Here is a 15,875-nt window from a genome sequence, read left to right on the forward strand (position 1 = left end):
AAATGAAAAGCATTGACGTTTTGAAGGAATCCTTTGACTTGGAGAGACAGGACTTTTATAGGACTTATTATGAGCAAGAAATGAAACAAAGAAATGACCACTATAATCCTCTGACAGTAATCTTCGTTGAAACCAATCAATCAGAACTTGCGAGGGGAATCATTTCTAAATGATCTCAATGCATTGGTAATCTGGACGACGTTCTGCTAATTATATTCTAAACCAATGGGAACGAGAAGTGAACCTGGTTTAGTCTGACCAAGAGTGTGGAAATGTAGGAACAGCCCTGAGGAAGACCACAAAATCACATGCCTGAAGGGGAAAAATATGTTTTTTTTCACCACACCATGTCAAAGTGCCCATTATTCACAAGGAAATGCTAACTGCTGGAGAACCCAGCAGGCAAACCACTATCAGGTGTTTTGGGGCTGTGCTGTTGCTCAAAAATAATGGACTGAAATTCACAGGGCACTGCAGACTGTTTTTGACTTTGCCATCCCACTCAAATTTAAAACTATGTACTTGGGCCTCAACACTCCTGCCATGGACACAATAAATGGATACCCTTGGAACATACTTTTGGCTGTAGAGAAAAAGGCCATCACAAAGAAATGCTCGACACCAACCACGCCAACGATCAAAGACTTGACTGACATAGTAACAGACATTAGACATTGGATGAATGGAAAACAGTGACATTCAGGCTTAATTTGGATAAGCACTAATTTGATCGACTTTGGACCAAGTAGGACCCCTATTTTCATTTAAATGTGATTTTGTTTTTATTTTATGTTTAGTGCTATTTATGTTCTTTTTATTTCGATTTTTGCTCCCTGGTCGCGTCCTGTATTGTTTTATGTTTAATCAAAAGAAAAGAAAAAAGGACACACAGAACTAGTTCATTTTCTCGCTACGTTATGCCACACGTTTCCCTCCCTTGCCTAATTTGCTGAAAAAGTAGCCGAAATAGCTCTGTTGGGAGAGCGTTAGACTGAAGATCTAAAGGTCCCTGGTTCAATCCTGGGTTTCGGCAGGTGTACATGATTGTTAGTCTTTGCTCAAAAATACAATGAATAGGAATGCTGGGTCTATTGGATATTTTGCGAGATCAGGACATAAATGGCCTGGAAAGGATCTATAAAACATAAACAGCATGCTTTCGTTGGAACATTGTTAGCATGAACATGTTTGGTAACATGTTTGGTTTTGCTGAATGTTGTACCCAAGACCTTCTGCGTGTAGGGCAGATGTGATGACCACCACACAATGAAACCATGAAGCAGAAGTTTGCCTACTTCAATGCTGCTCTCTTTGATATAGCCCAATGATCAAATGTCATACTTATTTTCAAAACAGGACATCCTGTAGAAAGGTGTGGTTCAACGGTATAGCGGTTAGCGCTCTGAATCCAGAGTTTTTCTTCATTTCTAATTGCAATTAGAGGGGTAACCCTTTTACAGGTATGTCAAGATTCTCGCCTCTGTGGCGCAATCGGCTAGCGCGTTCTGCTGGTAGGCGAAAGGTTGGTGGTTCGTTTAGGGCCTGTTTAGTAAAAAGGAAATGCCTACTCTATTGTCTATGAAAAAAGATTTACAAGGACAGTAAAGCCCACAAGAAGAGCCCTCAAACCCATACCTTTCTCCCTCAAGTTTACTGCTGCTACACTTTGCATTAAGAGAGGGAAAAGTATTGCTGCACATCAAGATTGTTTGCACTGTTTGCACAGCCTTGTTTCTCATTTTTTGGGCAAGGGATGATTGATGTAAAGACTTGTAGCTTTGGATCACCGTTATCCTTCCAAGGAGCAGTCTGCGGTTCCATGGTGTAATGGTTAGCACACTTTGAATCCAGCGATCCGAGTTCAAATCTCAGTGGAACCTTGAGTGCCCCGAGAGTAGCGTTACTCTTTTGAAAAAGTGCAGAAACATGAAGAATCTTTGGGTAAAATCTGTGCTTACCCCCTGAAAGGAGCCAACCAAAGCATACAAACTAAACAAAGCTGTTAAAATCTGGAGCTGGTTTTCTTATGACCAAGCTTATGATTCAACGCCTGGATTACAAAAGGCGTAAACGTTTCACCGCATTGCAAAAGAAAATCAAATGAAAAGCATTGACGTTTTGAAGGAATCCTTTGACTTGGAGAGACAGGACTTTTATAGGACTTATTATGAGCAAGAAATGAAACAAAGAAATGACCACTATAATCCTCTGACAGTAATCTTCGTTGAAACCAATCAATCAGAACTTGCGAGGGGAATCATTTCTAAATGATCTCAATGCATTGGTAATCTGGACAACGTTCTGCTAATTATATTCTAAACCAATGGGAACGAGAAGTGAACCTGGTTTAGTCTGACCAAGAGTGTGGAAATGTAGGAACAGCCCTGAGGAAGACCACAAAATCACATGCCTGAAGGGGAAAAATATGTTTTTTTCACCACACCATGTCAAAGTGCCCATTATTCACAAGGAAATGCTAACTGCTGGAGAACCCAGCAGGCAAACCACTATCAGGTGTTTTGGGGCTGTGCTGTTGCTCAAAAATAATGGACTGAAATTCACAGGGCACTGCAGACTGTTTTTGACTTTGCCATCCCACTCAAATTTAAAACTATGTACTTGGGCCTCAACACTCCTGCCATGGACACAATAAATGGATACCCTTGGAACATACTTTTGGCTGTAGAGAAAAAGGCCATCACAAAGAAATGCTCGACACCAACCACGCCAACGATCAAAGACTTGACTGACATAGTAACAGACATTAGACATTGGATGAATGGAAAACAGTGACATTCAGACTTAATTTGGTTAAGCACTAATTTGATCGACTTTGGACCAAGTAGGACCCCTATTTTCATTTAAATGTGATTTTGTTTTTATTTTATGTTTAGTGCTATTTATGTTCTTTTTATTTCGATTTTTGCTCCCTGGTCGTGTCCTGTATTGTTTTATGTTTAATCGAAAGAAAAGAAAAAAGGACACACAGAACTAGTTCATTTTCTCGCTACGTTATGCCACAAATTTCGCTCCCTTGCCTAATTTGGTGAAAAAGTAGCCGAAATAGCTCAGTTGGGAGAGCGTTAGACTGAAGATCTAAAGGTCCCTGGTTCAATCCCGGGTTTCGGCAGGTGTACCTGAATGTTAGTCTTTGCTCAAAAATACAATGAATAGGAATGCTGGGTCTATTGGATATTTTGCGAGATCAGGACATAAATGGCCTGGAAAGGATCTATAAAACATAAACAGCATGCTTTCGTTGGAACATTGTTAGCATGAACATGTTTGGTAACATGTTTGGTTTTGCTGAATGTTGTACCCAAGACCTTCTGCGTGTAGGGCAGATGTGATGACCACCACACAATGAAACCATGAAGCAGAAGTTTGCCTACTTCAATGCTGCTCTCTTTGATATAGCCCAATGATCAAATGTCATACTTATTTTCAAAACAGGACATCCTGTAGAAAGGTGTGGTTCAACGGTATAGCGGTTAGCGCTCTGAATCCAGAGTTTTTCTTCATTTCTAATTGCAATTAGAGGGGTAACCCTTTTACGAGTATGTCAAGATTCTCGCCTCTGTGGCGCAATCGGCTAGCGCGTTCTGCTGGTAGGCGAAAAGTTGGTGGTTCGAGCCCACCCAGGGACGACTGCTCACCTTGCCAGAGCAAGCAAGAAATACAATCCCACAAGTAACCACTGAATGTAATTATGTAAGGAAACCAGGAAAGCATTACGGCGCTGGGGCTTCCTTGGTCAAAGGGCCTGTTTAGTTAACAGGAAATGCCTACTCTTTTGTCTATGAAAAAGATTTACAAGGACAGTAAAGCCCACAAGAAGAGCCCTCAAACCCATACCTTTCTCCCTCAAGTTTACTGCTGCTACACTTTGCATTAAGAGAGGGAAAAGTATTGCTGCACATCAAGATTATTTGCACTGTTTGCACTCCTTGTTTCTCATTTTTTGGGCAAGGGATGATTGATGTAAGACTTGTAGCTTTGGATCACTGTTATCCTTCCAAGGAGCAGTCTGCGGTTCCATGGTGTAATGGTTAGCACACTTTGAATCCAGCGATCCGAGTTCAAATCTCAGTGGAACCTTGAGTGCCCCGAGAGTAGCGTTACTCTTTTGAAAAAGTGCAGAAACATGAAGAATCTTTGGGTAAAATCTGTGCTTACCCCCTGAAAGGAGCTAACCAAAGCATACAAACTAAACAAAGCTGTTAAAATCTGGAGCTGGTTTTCTTATGACCAAGCTTATGATTCAACGCCTGGATTACAAAAGGCGTAAACGTTTCACCGCATTGCAAAAGAAAATCAAATGAAAAGCATTGATGTGTTGAAGGAATCCTTTGACTTGGAGAGACAGGACTTTTATGGGACTTATTATAAGCAAGAAATGAAACAAAGAAATGACCACTATAATCCTCTGACAGTAATCTTCGTTGAAGCCAATCAATCAGAACTTGCGAGGGGAATCATTTCTAAATGATCTCAATGCATTGGTAATCTGGACAACGTTCTGCTAAGTATATTCTAAACCAATGGGAACGAGAAGTGAACCTGGTTTTGTCTGACCAAGAGTGTGGAAATGTAGGAACAGCCCTGAGGAAGACCACAAAATCACATGCCTGAAGGGGAAAAATATGTTTTTTTCACCACACCATGTCAAAGTGCCCATTATTCACAAGGAAATGCTAACTGCTGGAGAACCCAGCAGGCAAACCACTATTAGGTGTTGTGGGGCTGTGCTGTTGCTCAAAAATAATGGACTGAAATTCACAGGGCACTGCAGACTGTTTTTGACTTTGCCATCCCACTCAAATTTAAAACTATGTACTTGGGCCTCAACACTCCTGCCATGGACACAATAAATGGATACCCTTGGAACATACTTTTGGCTGTAGAGAAAAAGGCCATCACAAAGAAATGCTCGACACCAACCACGCCAACGATCAAAGACTTGACTGACATAGTAACAGACATTAGACATTGGATGAATGGAAAACAGTGACATTCAGGCTTAATTTGGATAAGCACTAATTTGATCGACTTTGGACCAAGTAGGACCCCTATTTTCATTTAAATGTGATTTTGTTTTTATTTTATGTTTAGTGCTATTTATGTTCTTTTTATTTCGATTTTTGCTCCCTGGTCGTGTCCTGTATTGTTTTATGTTTAATCAAAAGAAAAGAAAAAAGGACACACAGAACTAGTTCATTTTCTCGCTACGTTATGCCACACGTTTCGCTCCCTTGCCTAATTTGCTGAAAAAGTAGCCGAAATAGCTCAGTTGGGAGAGCGTTAGACTGAAGATCTAAAGGTCCCTGGTTCAATCCCGGGTTTCGGCAGGTGTACATGATTGTTAGTCTTTGCTCAAAAATACAATGAATAGGAATGCTGGGTCTATTTGATATTTTGCGAGATCAGGACATAAATGGCCTGGAAAGGATCTATAAAACATAAACAGCATGCTTTCGTTGGAACATTGTTAGCATGAACATGTTTGGTAACATGTTTGGTTTTGCTGAATGTTGTACCCAAGACCTTCTGCGTGTAGGGCAGATGTGATGACCACCACACAATGAAACCATGAAGCAGAAGTTTGCCTACTTCAATGCTGCTCTCTTTGATATAGCCCAATGATCAAATGTCATACTTATTTTCAAAACAGGACATCCTGTAGAAAGGTGTGGTTCAACGGTATAGCGGTTAGCGCTCTGAATCCAGAGTTTTTCTTCATTTGTAATTGCAATTAGAGGGGTAACCCTTTTATGGGTATGTCAAGATTCTCGCCTCTGTGGCGCAATCGGCTAGCGTGTTCTGCTGGTAGGCGAAAGGTTGGTGGTTCGTTTAGGGCCTGTTTAGTAAAAAGGAAATGCCTACTCTATTGTCTATGAAAAAGATTTACAAGGACAGTAAAGCCCACAAGAAGAGCCCTCAAACCCATACCTTTCTCCCTCAAGTTTACTGCTGCTACACTTTGCATTAAGAGAGGGAAAAGTATTGCTGCACATCAAGATTGTTTGCACTGTTTGCACTCCTTGTTTCTCATTTTTTGGGCAAGGGATGATTGATGTAAAGACAACGGTATAGCGGTTAGCGCTCTGAATCCAGAGTTTTTCTTCATTTCTAATTGCAATTAGAGGGGTAACCCTGTTACGGGTATGTCAAGATTCTCGCCTCTGTGGCGCAATCGGCTAGCGCGTTCTGCTGGTAGGCGAAAAGTTGGTGGTTCGAGCCCACCCAGGGACGACTGCTCACCTTGCCAGAGCAAGCAAGAAATACAATCCCACAAGTAACCACTGAATGTAATTATGTAAGGAAACCAGGAAATCATTACGGTGCTGGGGCTTCCTTGGTCAAAGGGCCTGTTTAGTTAACAGGAAATGCCTACTTTTTGTCTATGAAAAAGATTTACAAGGACAGTAAAGCCCACAAGAAGAGCCCTCAAACCCATACCTTTCTCCCTCAAGTTTACTGCTGCTACACTTTGCATTAAGAGAGGGAAAAGTATTGCTGCACATCAAGATTGTTTGCACTGTTTGCACTCCTTGTTTCTCATTTTTTGGGCAAGGGATGATTGATGTAAGACTTGTAGCTTTGGATCACCGTTATCCTTCCAAGGAGCAGTCTGCGGTTCCATGGTGTAATGGTTAGCACACTTTGAATCCAGCGATCCGAGTTCAAATCTCAGTGGAACGTTGAGTGCCCCGAGAGTAGCGTTACTCTTTTGAAAAAGTGCAGAAACATGAAGAATCTTTGGGTAAAATCTGTGCTTACCCCCTGAAAGGAGCTAACCAAAGCATACAAACTAAACAAAGCTGTTAAAATCTGGAGCTGGTTTTCTTATGACCAAGCTTATGATTCAACGCCTGGATTACAAAAGGCGTAAACGTTTCACCGCATTGCAAAAGAAAATCAAATGAAAAGCATTGATGTGTTGAAGGAATCCTTTGACTTGGAGAGACAGGACTTTTATAGGACTTATTATAAGCAAGAAATGAAACAAAGAAATGACCACTATAATCCTCTGACAGTAATCTTCGTTGAAGCCAATCAATCAGAACTTGCGAGGGGAATCATTTCTAAATGATCTCAATGCATTGGTAATCTGGACAACGTTCTGCTAAGTATATTCTAAACCAATGGGAACGAGAAGTGAACCTGGTTTTGTCTGACCAAGAGTGTGGAAATGTAGGAACAGCCCTGAGGAAGACCACAAAATCACATGCCTGAAGGGGAAAAATATGTTTTTTTCACCACACCATGTCAAAGTGCCCATTATTCACAAGGAAATGCTAACTGCTGGAGAACCCAGCAGGCAAACCACTATCAGGTGTTTTGAGGCTGTGCTGTTGCTCAAAAATAATGGACTGAAATTCACAGGGCACTGCAGACTGTTTTTGACTTTGCCATCCCACTCAAATTTAAAACTATGTACTTGGGCCTCAACACTCCTGCCATGGACACAATAAATGGATACCCTTGGAACATACTTTTGGCTGTAGAGAAAAAGGCCATCACAAAGAAATGCTCGACACCAACCACGCCAACGATCAAAGACTTGACTGACATAGTAACAGACATTAGACATTGGATGAATGGAAAACAGTGACATTCAGGCTTAATTTGGATAAGCACTAATTTGATCGACTTTGGACCAAGTAGGACCCCTATTTTCATTTAAATGTGATTTTGTTTTTATTTTATGTTTAGTGCTATTTATGTTCTTTTTATTTCGATTTTTGCTCCCTGGTCGTGTCCTGTATTGTTTTATGTTTAATCGAAAGAAAAGAAAAAAGGACACACAGAACTAGTTCATTTTCTCGCTACGTTATGCCACACGTTTTGATCCCTTGCCTAATTCGGTGAAAAAGTAGCCAAAATAGCACAGTTGGGAGAGCGTTAGACTGCAGATCTAAAGGTCCCTGGTTCAATCCCGGGTTTCGGCAGGTGTACCTGAATGTTAGTCTTTGCTCAAAAATACAATGAATAGGAATGCTGGGTCTATTGGATATTTTGCGAGATCAGGACATAAATGGCCTGGAAAGGATCTATAAAACATAAACAGCATGCTTTCGTTGGAACATTGTTAGCATGAACATGTTTGGTAACATGTTTGGTTTTGCTGAATGTTGTACCCAAGACCTTCTGCGTGTAGGGCAGATGTGATGACCACCACACAATGAAACCATGAAGCAGAAGTTTGCCTACTTCAATGCTGCTCTCTTTGATATAGCCCAATGATCAAATGTCATACTTATTTTCAAAACAGGACATCCTGTAGAAAGGTGTGGTTCAACGGTATAGCGGTTAGAGCTCTGAATCCAGAGTTTTTATTCATTTCTAATTGCAATTAGAGGGGTAACCCTTTTACGGGTATGTCAAGATTCTCGCCTCTGTGGCGCAATCGGCTAGCGTGTTCTGCTGGTAGGCGAAAGGTTGGTGGTTCGTTTAGGGCCTGTTTAGTAAAAAGGAAATGCCTACTCTATTGTCTATGAAAAAGATTTACAAGGACAGTAAAGCCCACAAGAAGAGCCCTCAAACCCATACCTTTCTCCCTCAAGTTTACTGCTGCTACACTTTGCATTAAGAGAGGGAAAAGTATTGCTGCACATCAAGATTGTTTGCACTGTTTGCACTCCTTGTTTCTCATTTTTTGGGCAAGGGATGATTGATGTAAAGACAACGGTATAGCGGTTAGCGCTCTGAATCCAGAGTTTTTCTTCATTTCTAATTGCAATTAGAGGGGTAACCCTGTTACGGGTATGTCAAGATTCTCGCCTCTGTGGCGCAATCGGCTAGCGCGTTCTGCTGGTAGGCGAAAAGTTGGTGGTTCAAGCCCACCCAGGGACGACTGCTCACCTTGCCAGAGCAAGCAAGAAATACAATCCCACAAGTAACCACTGAATGTAATTATGTAAGGAAACCAGGAAATCATTACGGTGCTGGGGCTTCCTTGGTCAAAGGGCCTGTTTAGTTAACAGGAAATGCCTACTTTTTGTCTATGAAAAAGATTTACAAGGACAGTAAAGCCCACAAGAAGAGCCCTCAAACCCATACCTTTCTCCCTCAAGTTTACTGCTGCTACACTTTGCATTAAGAGAGGGAAAAGTATTGCTGCACATCAAGATTGTTTGCACTGTTTGCACTCCTTGTTTCTCATTTTTTGGGCAAGGGATGATTGATGTAAGACTTGTAGCTTTGGATCACCGTTATCCTTCCAAGGAGCAGTCTGCGGTTCCATGGTGTAATGGTTAGCACACTTTGAATCCAGCGATCCGAGTTCAAATCTCAGTGGAACGTTGAGTGCCCCGAGAGTAGCGTTACTCTTTTGAAAAAGTGCAGAAACATGAAGAATCTTTGGGTAAAATCTGTGCTTACCCCCTGAAAGGAGCTAACCAAAGCATACAAACTAAACAAAGCTGTTAAAATCTGGAGCTGGTTTTCTTATGACCAAGCTTATGATTCAACGCCTGGATTACAAAAGGCGTAAACGTTTCACCGCATTGCAAAAGAAAATCAAATGAAAAGCATTGATGTGTTGAAGGAATCCTTTGACTTGGAGAGACAGGACTTTTATAGGACTTATTATAAGCAAGAAATGAAACAAAGAAATGACCACTATAATCCTCTGACAGTAATCTTCGTTGAAGCCAATCAATCAGAACTTGCGAGGGGAATCATTTCTAAATGATCTCAATGCATTGGTAATCTGGACAACGTTCTGCTAAGTATATTCTAAACCAATGGGAACGAGAAGTGAACCTGGTTTTGTCTGACCAAGAGTGTGGAAATGTAGGAACAGCCCTGAGGAAGACCACAAAATCACATGCCTGAAGGGGAAAAATATGTTTTTTTCACCACACCATGTCAAAGTGCCCATTATTCACAAGGAAATGCTAACTGCTGGAGAACCCAGCAGGCAAACCACTATCAGGTGTTTTGGGGCTGTGCTGTTGCTCAAAAATAATGGACTGAAATTCACAGGGCACTGCAGACTGTTTTTGACTTTGCCATCCCACTCAAATTTAAAACTATGTACTTGGGCCTCAACACTCCTGCCATGGACACAATAAATGGATACCCTTGGAACATACTTTTGGCTGTAGAGAAAAAGGCCATCACAAAGAAATGCTCGACACCAACCACGCCAACGATCAAAGACTTGACTGACATAGTAACAGACATTAGACATTGGATGAATGGAAAACAGTGACATTCAGGCTTAATTTGGATAAGCACTAATTTGATCGACTTTGGACCAAGTAGGACCCCTATTTTCATTTAAATGTGATTTTGTTTTTATTTTATGTTTAGTGCTATTTATGTTCTTTTTATTTCGATTTTTGCTCCCTGGTCGTGTCCTGTATTGTTTTATGTTTAATCGAAAGAAAAGAAAAAAGGACACACAGAACTAGTTCATTTTCTCGCTACGTTATGCCACACGTTTTGATCCCTTGCCTAATTCGGTGAAAAAGTAGCCAAAATAGCACAGTTGGGAGAGCGTTAGACTGCAGATCTAAAGGTCCCTGGTTCAATCCCGGGTTTCGGCAGGTGTACCTGAATGTTAGTCTTTGCTCAAAAATACAATGAATAGGAATGCTGGGTCTATTGGATATTTTGCGAGATCAGGACATAAATGGCCTGGAAAGGATCTATAAAACATAAACAGCATGCTTTCGTTGGAACATTGTTAGCATGAACATGTTTGGTAACATGTTTGGTTTTGCTGAATGTTGTACCCAAGACCTTCTGCGTGTAGGGCAGATGTGATGACCACCACACAATGAAACCATGAAGCAGAAGTTTGCCTACTTCAATGCTGCTCTCTTTGATATAGCCCAATGATCAAATGTCATACTTATTTTCAAAACAGGACATCCTGTAGAAAGGTGTGGTTCAACGGTATAGCGGTTAGAGCTCTGAATCCAGAGTTTTTATTCATTTCTAATTGCAATTAGAGGGGTAACCCTTTTACGGGTATGTCAAGATTCTCGCCTCTGTGGCGCAATCGGCTAGCGGGTTCTGCTGGTAGGTGAAAAGTTGGTGGTTTGAGCCCACCCAGGGACGACTGCTCACCTTGCCAGAGCAAGCAAGAAATACAATCCCACAAGTAACCACTGAATGTAATTATCTAAGGAAACCAGGAAATCATTACGGCGCTGGGGCTTCCTTGGTCAAAGGGCCTGTTTAGTTAACAGGAAATGCCTACTTTTTGTCTATGAAAAAGATTTACAAGGACAGTAAAGCCCACAAGAAGAGCCCTCAAACCCATACCTTTCTCCCTCAAGTTTACTGCTGCTACACTTTGCATTAAGAGAGGGAAAAGTATTGCTGCACATCAAGATTGTTTGCACTGTTTGCACTCCTTGTTTCTCATTTTTTGGGCAAGGGATGATTGATGTAAGACTTGTAGCTTTGGATCACCGTTATCCTTCCAAGGAGCAGTCTGCGGTTCCATGGTGTAATGGTTAGCACACTTTGAATCCAGCGATCCGAGTTCAAATCTCAGTGGAACCTTGAGTGCCCCGAGAGTAGCGTTACTCTTTTGAAAAAGTGCAGAAACATGAAGAATCTTTGGGTAAAATCTGTGCTTACCCCCTGAAAGGAGCTAACCAAAGCATACAAACTAAACAAAGCTGTTAAAATCTGGAGCTGGTTTTCTTATGACCAAGCTTATGATTCAACGCCTGGATTACAAAAGGCGTAAACGTTTCACCCCATTGCAAAAGAAAATCAAATGAAAAGCATTGATGTGTTGAAGGAATCCTTTGACTTGGAGAGACAGGACTTTTATAGGACTTATTATAAGCAAGAAATGAAACAAAGAAATGACCACTATAATCCTCTGACAGTAATCTTCGTTGAAGCCAATCAATCAGAACTTGCGAGGGGAATCATTTCTAAATGATCTCAATGCATTGGTAATCTGGACAACGTTCTGCTAAGTATATTCTAAACCAATGGGAACAAGAAGTGAACCTGGTTTTGTCTGACCAAGAGTGTGGAAATGTAGGAACAGCCCTGAGGAAGACCACAAAATCACATGCCTGAAGGGGAAAAATATGTTTTTTTCACCACACCATGTCAAAGTGCCCATTATTCACAAGGAAATGCTAACTGCTGGAGAACCCAGCAGGCAAACCACTATCAGGTGTTTTGGGGCTGTGCTGTTGCTCAAAAATAATGGACTGAAATTCACAGGGCACTGCAGACTGTTTTTGACTTTGCCATCCCACTCAAATTTAAAACTATGTACTTGGGCCTCAACACTCCTGCCATGGACACAATAAATGGATACCCTTGGAACATACTTTTGGCTGTAGAGAAAAAGGCCATCACAAAGAAATGCTCGACACCAACCACGCCAACGATCAAAGACTTGACTGACATAGTAACAGACATTAGACATTGGATGAATGGAAAACAGTGACATTCAGGCTTAATTTGGATAAGCACTAATTTGATCGACTTTGGACCAAGTAGGACCCCTATTTTCATTTAAATGTGATTTTGTTTTTATTTTATGTTTAGTGCTATTTATGTTCTTTTTATTTCGATTTTTGCTCCCTGGTCGTGTCCTGTATTGTTTTATGTTTCATCGAAAGAAAAGAAAAAAGGACACACAGAACTAGTTCATTTTCTCGCTACGTTATGCCACACGTTTTGATCCCTTGCCTAATTCGGTGAAAAAGTAGCCAAAATAGCTCAGTTGGGAGAGCGTTAGACTGCAGATCTAAAGGTCCCTGGTTCAATCCCGGGTTTCGGCAGGTGTACCTGAATGTTAGTCTTTGCTCAAAAATACAATGAATAGGAATGCAGGGTCTATTGGATATTTTGCGAGATCAGGACATAAATGGCCTGGAAAGGATCTATAAAACATAAACAGCATGCTTTCTTTGGAACATTGTTAGCATGAACATGTTTGGGAACATGTTTGGTTTCGCTGAATGTTGTACCCAAGACCTTCTGCGTGTAGGGCAGATGTGATGACCACCACACAATGAAACCATGAAGCAGAAGTTTGCCTACTTCAATGCTGCTCTCTTTGATATAGCCCAATGATCAAATGTCATACTTATTTTCAAAACAGGACATCCTGTAGAAAGGTGTGGTTCAACGGTATAGCGGTTAGCGCTCTGAATCCAGAGTTTTTCTTCATTTCTAATTGCAATTAGAGGGGTAACCCTTTTATGGGTATGTCAAGATTCTCGCCTCTGTGGCGCAATCGGCTAGCGCGTTCTGCTGGTAGGCGAAAGGTTGGTGGTTCGTTTAGGGCCTGTTTAGTAAAAAGGAAATGCCTACTCTATTGTCTATGAAAAAGATTTACAAGGACAGTAAAGCCCACAAGAAGAGCCCTCAAACCCATACCTTTCTCCCTCAAGTTTACTGCTGCTACACTTTGCATTAAGAGAGGGAAAAGTATTGCTGCACATCAAGATTGTTTGCACTGTTTGCACTCCTTGTTTCTCATTTTTTGGGCAAGGGATGATTGATGTAAAGACAACGGTATAGCGGTTAGCGCTCTGAATCCAGAGTTTTTCTTCATTTCTAATTGCAATTAGAGGGGTAACCCTGTTACGGGTATGTCAAGATTCTCGCCTCTGTGGCGCAATCGGCTAGCGCGTTCTGCTGGTAGGCGAAAAGTTGGTTGTTCGAGCCCACCCAGGGACGACTGCTCACCTTGCCAGAGCAAGCAAGAAATACAATCCCACAAGTAACCACTGAATGTAATTATCTAAGGAAACCAGGAAATCATTACGGCGCTGGGGCTTCCTTGGTCAAAGGGCCTGTTTAGTTAACAGGAAATGCCTACTTTTTGTCTATGAAAAAGATTTACAAGGACAGTAAAGCCCACAAGAAGAGCCCTCAAACCCATACCTTTCTCCCTCAAGTTTACTGCTGCTACACTTTGCATTAAGAGAGGGAAAAGTATTGCTGCACATCAAGATTGTTTGCACTGTTTGCACTCCTTGTTTCTCATTTTTTAGGCAAGGGATGATTGATGTAAAGACTCCAATGAGGAGTCTGCGGTTCCATGGTGTAATGGTTAGCACTCTGGACTCTGAATCCAGCGATCCGAGTTCAAATCTCGGGGGAACCTTGAGTGCCCTAAGAGCAGCGCTACTCTTTTGAAAAAGTGCAGAAACAAGAAGAATCTTTGGGTAAAATCTGTGCTTACCCTCTGAAAGGAGCCAACCAAAGCATACAAACTAAACAAAGCTGTTAAAATCTGGAGCTGGTTTTCTTATGACCAAGCTTATGATTCAACGCCTGGATTACAAAAGGCGTAAACGTTTCACCGCATTGCAAAAGAAAATCAAATGAAAAGCATTGATGTGTTGAAGGAATCCTTTGACTTGGAGAGACAGGACTTTTATAGGACTTATTATAAGCAAGAAATGAAACAAAGAAATGACCACTATAATCCTCTGACAGTAATCTTTGTTGAAACCAATCAATCAGAACTTGCGAGGGGAATCATTTCTAAATGATCTCAATGCATTGGTGATCTGGACAACGTTCTGCTAAGTATATTCTAAACCAATGGGAACGAGAAGTGAACCTGGTTTTGTCTGACCAAGAGTGTGGAAATGTAGGAACAGCCCTGAGGAAGACCACAAAATCACATGCCTGAAGGGGAAAAATATGTTTTTTTCACCACACCATGTCAAAGTGCCCATTATTCACAAGGAAATGCTAACTGCTGGAGAACCCAGCAGGCAAACCACTATCAGGTGTTTTGGGGCTGTGCTGTTGCTCAAAAATAATGGACTGAAATTCACAGGGCACTGCAGACTGTTTTTGACTTTGCCATCCCACTCAAATTTAAAACTATGTACTTGGGCCTCAACACTCCTGCCATGGACACAATAAATGGATACCCTTGGAACATACTTTTGGCTGTAGAGAAAAAGGCCATCACAAAGAAATGCTCGACACCAACCACGCCAACGATCAAAGACTTGACTGACATAGTAACAGACATTAGACATTAGATGAATGGAAAACAGTGACATTCAGGCTTAACTTGGATAAGCACTAATTTGATTGACTTGGACCAAGTAGGACTCTTATTTTCATTTAAATGTGATTTTGTTTTATTTTATTTTATGTTATGTTTTATGTAACTATTAAGTTCTTTTAATTACGATTTTTTCTCCCTGGTCGTGTCCTGTATTGTTTTATGTTTAATCAAAAGAAAAGAAAAAAGGACACACAGAACTAGTTCATTTTCTCGCTACGTTATTCCTGGTTCAATCCCGGGTTTCAGCATGTGTACCTGAATGTTAGTCTTTGCTCAAAAATACAATGAATAGGAATGCTGGGTCTATTGGATATTTTGCGAGATCAGGACATAAATGGCCTGGAAAGGATCTATAAAACATAAACAGCATGCTTTCGTTGGAACATTGTTAGCATGAACATGTTTGGTAACATGTTTGGTTTCGCTGAATGTTGTACCCAAGACCTTCTGCGTGTAGGGCAGATGTGATGACCACCACACAATGAAACCATGAAGCAGAAGTTTGCCTACTTCAATGCTGCTCTCTTTGATATAGCCCAATGATCAAATGTCATACTTATTTTCAAAACAGGACATCCTGTAGAAAGGTGTGGTTCAACGGTATAGCGGTTAGCGCTCTGAATCCAGAGTTTTTCTTCATTTCTTATTGCAATTAGAGGCACAAGTCTTTTATGGATACGCCTATATTCTCGTCTCTGTGGCGCAATCGGCTAGCGCCTTCGGCTGTTCGAGCCCACCCAGGGACGACTGCTCACCTTGCCAGAGCAAGCAAGAAATACAATCCCAGAAGTAACCACTGTGTGTAATTATGTAAGGAAACCAGGAAATCGTTATCGGCATGAGA

General features: G+C 41.2%; 7 non-coding genes across 7 annotated transcripts; all 7 read left to right on the forward strand.

Annotated features, from left to right (window-relative positions):
• The first annotated feature begins 960 nt into the window (after positions 1-960).
• Positions 961-1,033, forward strand: trnaf-gaa (transfer RNA phenylalanine (anticodon GAA)). The gene has a single exon. It is a non-coding gene; the product is annotated as a tRNA-Phe (tRNA).
• Positions 1,034-3,057: 2,024 nt separating this feature from the next.
• Positions 3,058-3,130, forward strand: trnaf-gaa (transfer RNA phenylalanine (anticodon GAA)). The gene has a single exon. It is a non-coding gene; the product is annotated as a tRNA-Phe (tRNA).
• A 2,145-nt stretch (positions 3,131-5,275) lies between these two features.
• trnaf-gaa (transfer RNA phenylalanine (anticodon GAA)) lies at positions 5,276-5,348 on the forward strand. Its single transcript has one exon. It is a non-coding gene; the product is annotated as a tRNA-Phe (tRNA).
• A 2,531-nt stretch (positions 5,349-7,879) lies between these two features.
• Positions 7,880-7,952, forward strand: trnac-gca (transfer RNA cysteine (anticodon GCA)). The gene has a single exon. It is a non-coding gene; the product is annotated as a tRNA-Cys (tRNA).
• A 2,531-nt stretch (positions 7,953-10,483) lies between these two features.
• Positions 10,484-10,556, forward strand: trnac-gca (transfer RNA cysteine (anticodon GCA)). The gene has a single exon. It is a non-coding gene; the product is annotated as a tRNA-Cys (tRNA).
• A 2,144-nt stretch (positions 10,557-12,700) lies between these two features.
• Positions 12,701-12,773, forward strand: trnac-gca (transfer RNA cysteine (anticodon GCA)). The gene has a single exon. It is a non-coding gene; the product is annotated as a tRNA-Cys (tRNA).
• A 1,262-nt stretch (positions 12,774-14,035) lies between these two features.
• trnaq-cug (transfer RNA glutamine (anticodon CUG)) lies at positions 14,036-14,107 on the forward strand. The gene has a single exon. It is a non-coding gene; the product is annotated as a tRNA-Gln (tRNA).
• Positions 14,108-15,875: the final 1,768 nt, after the last annotated feature.

This window comes from Eucyclogobius newberryi, unplaced genomic scaffold (genome assembly GCF_026437365.1).
Source record: "Eucyclogobius newberryi isolate DKJ021-1_F unplaced genomic scaffold, fEucNew1.0.hap1 SCAF_29, whole genome shotgun sequence".
In the NCBI taxonomy this organism is placed as follows: Eukaryota; Metazoa; Chordata; class Actinopteri; order Gobiiformes; family Gobiidae; genus Eucyclogobius; species Eucyclogobius newberryi.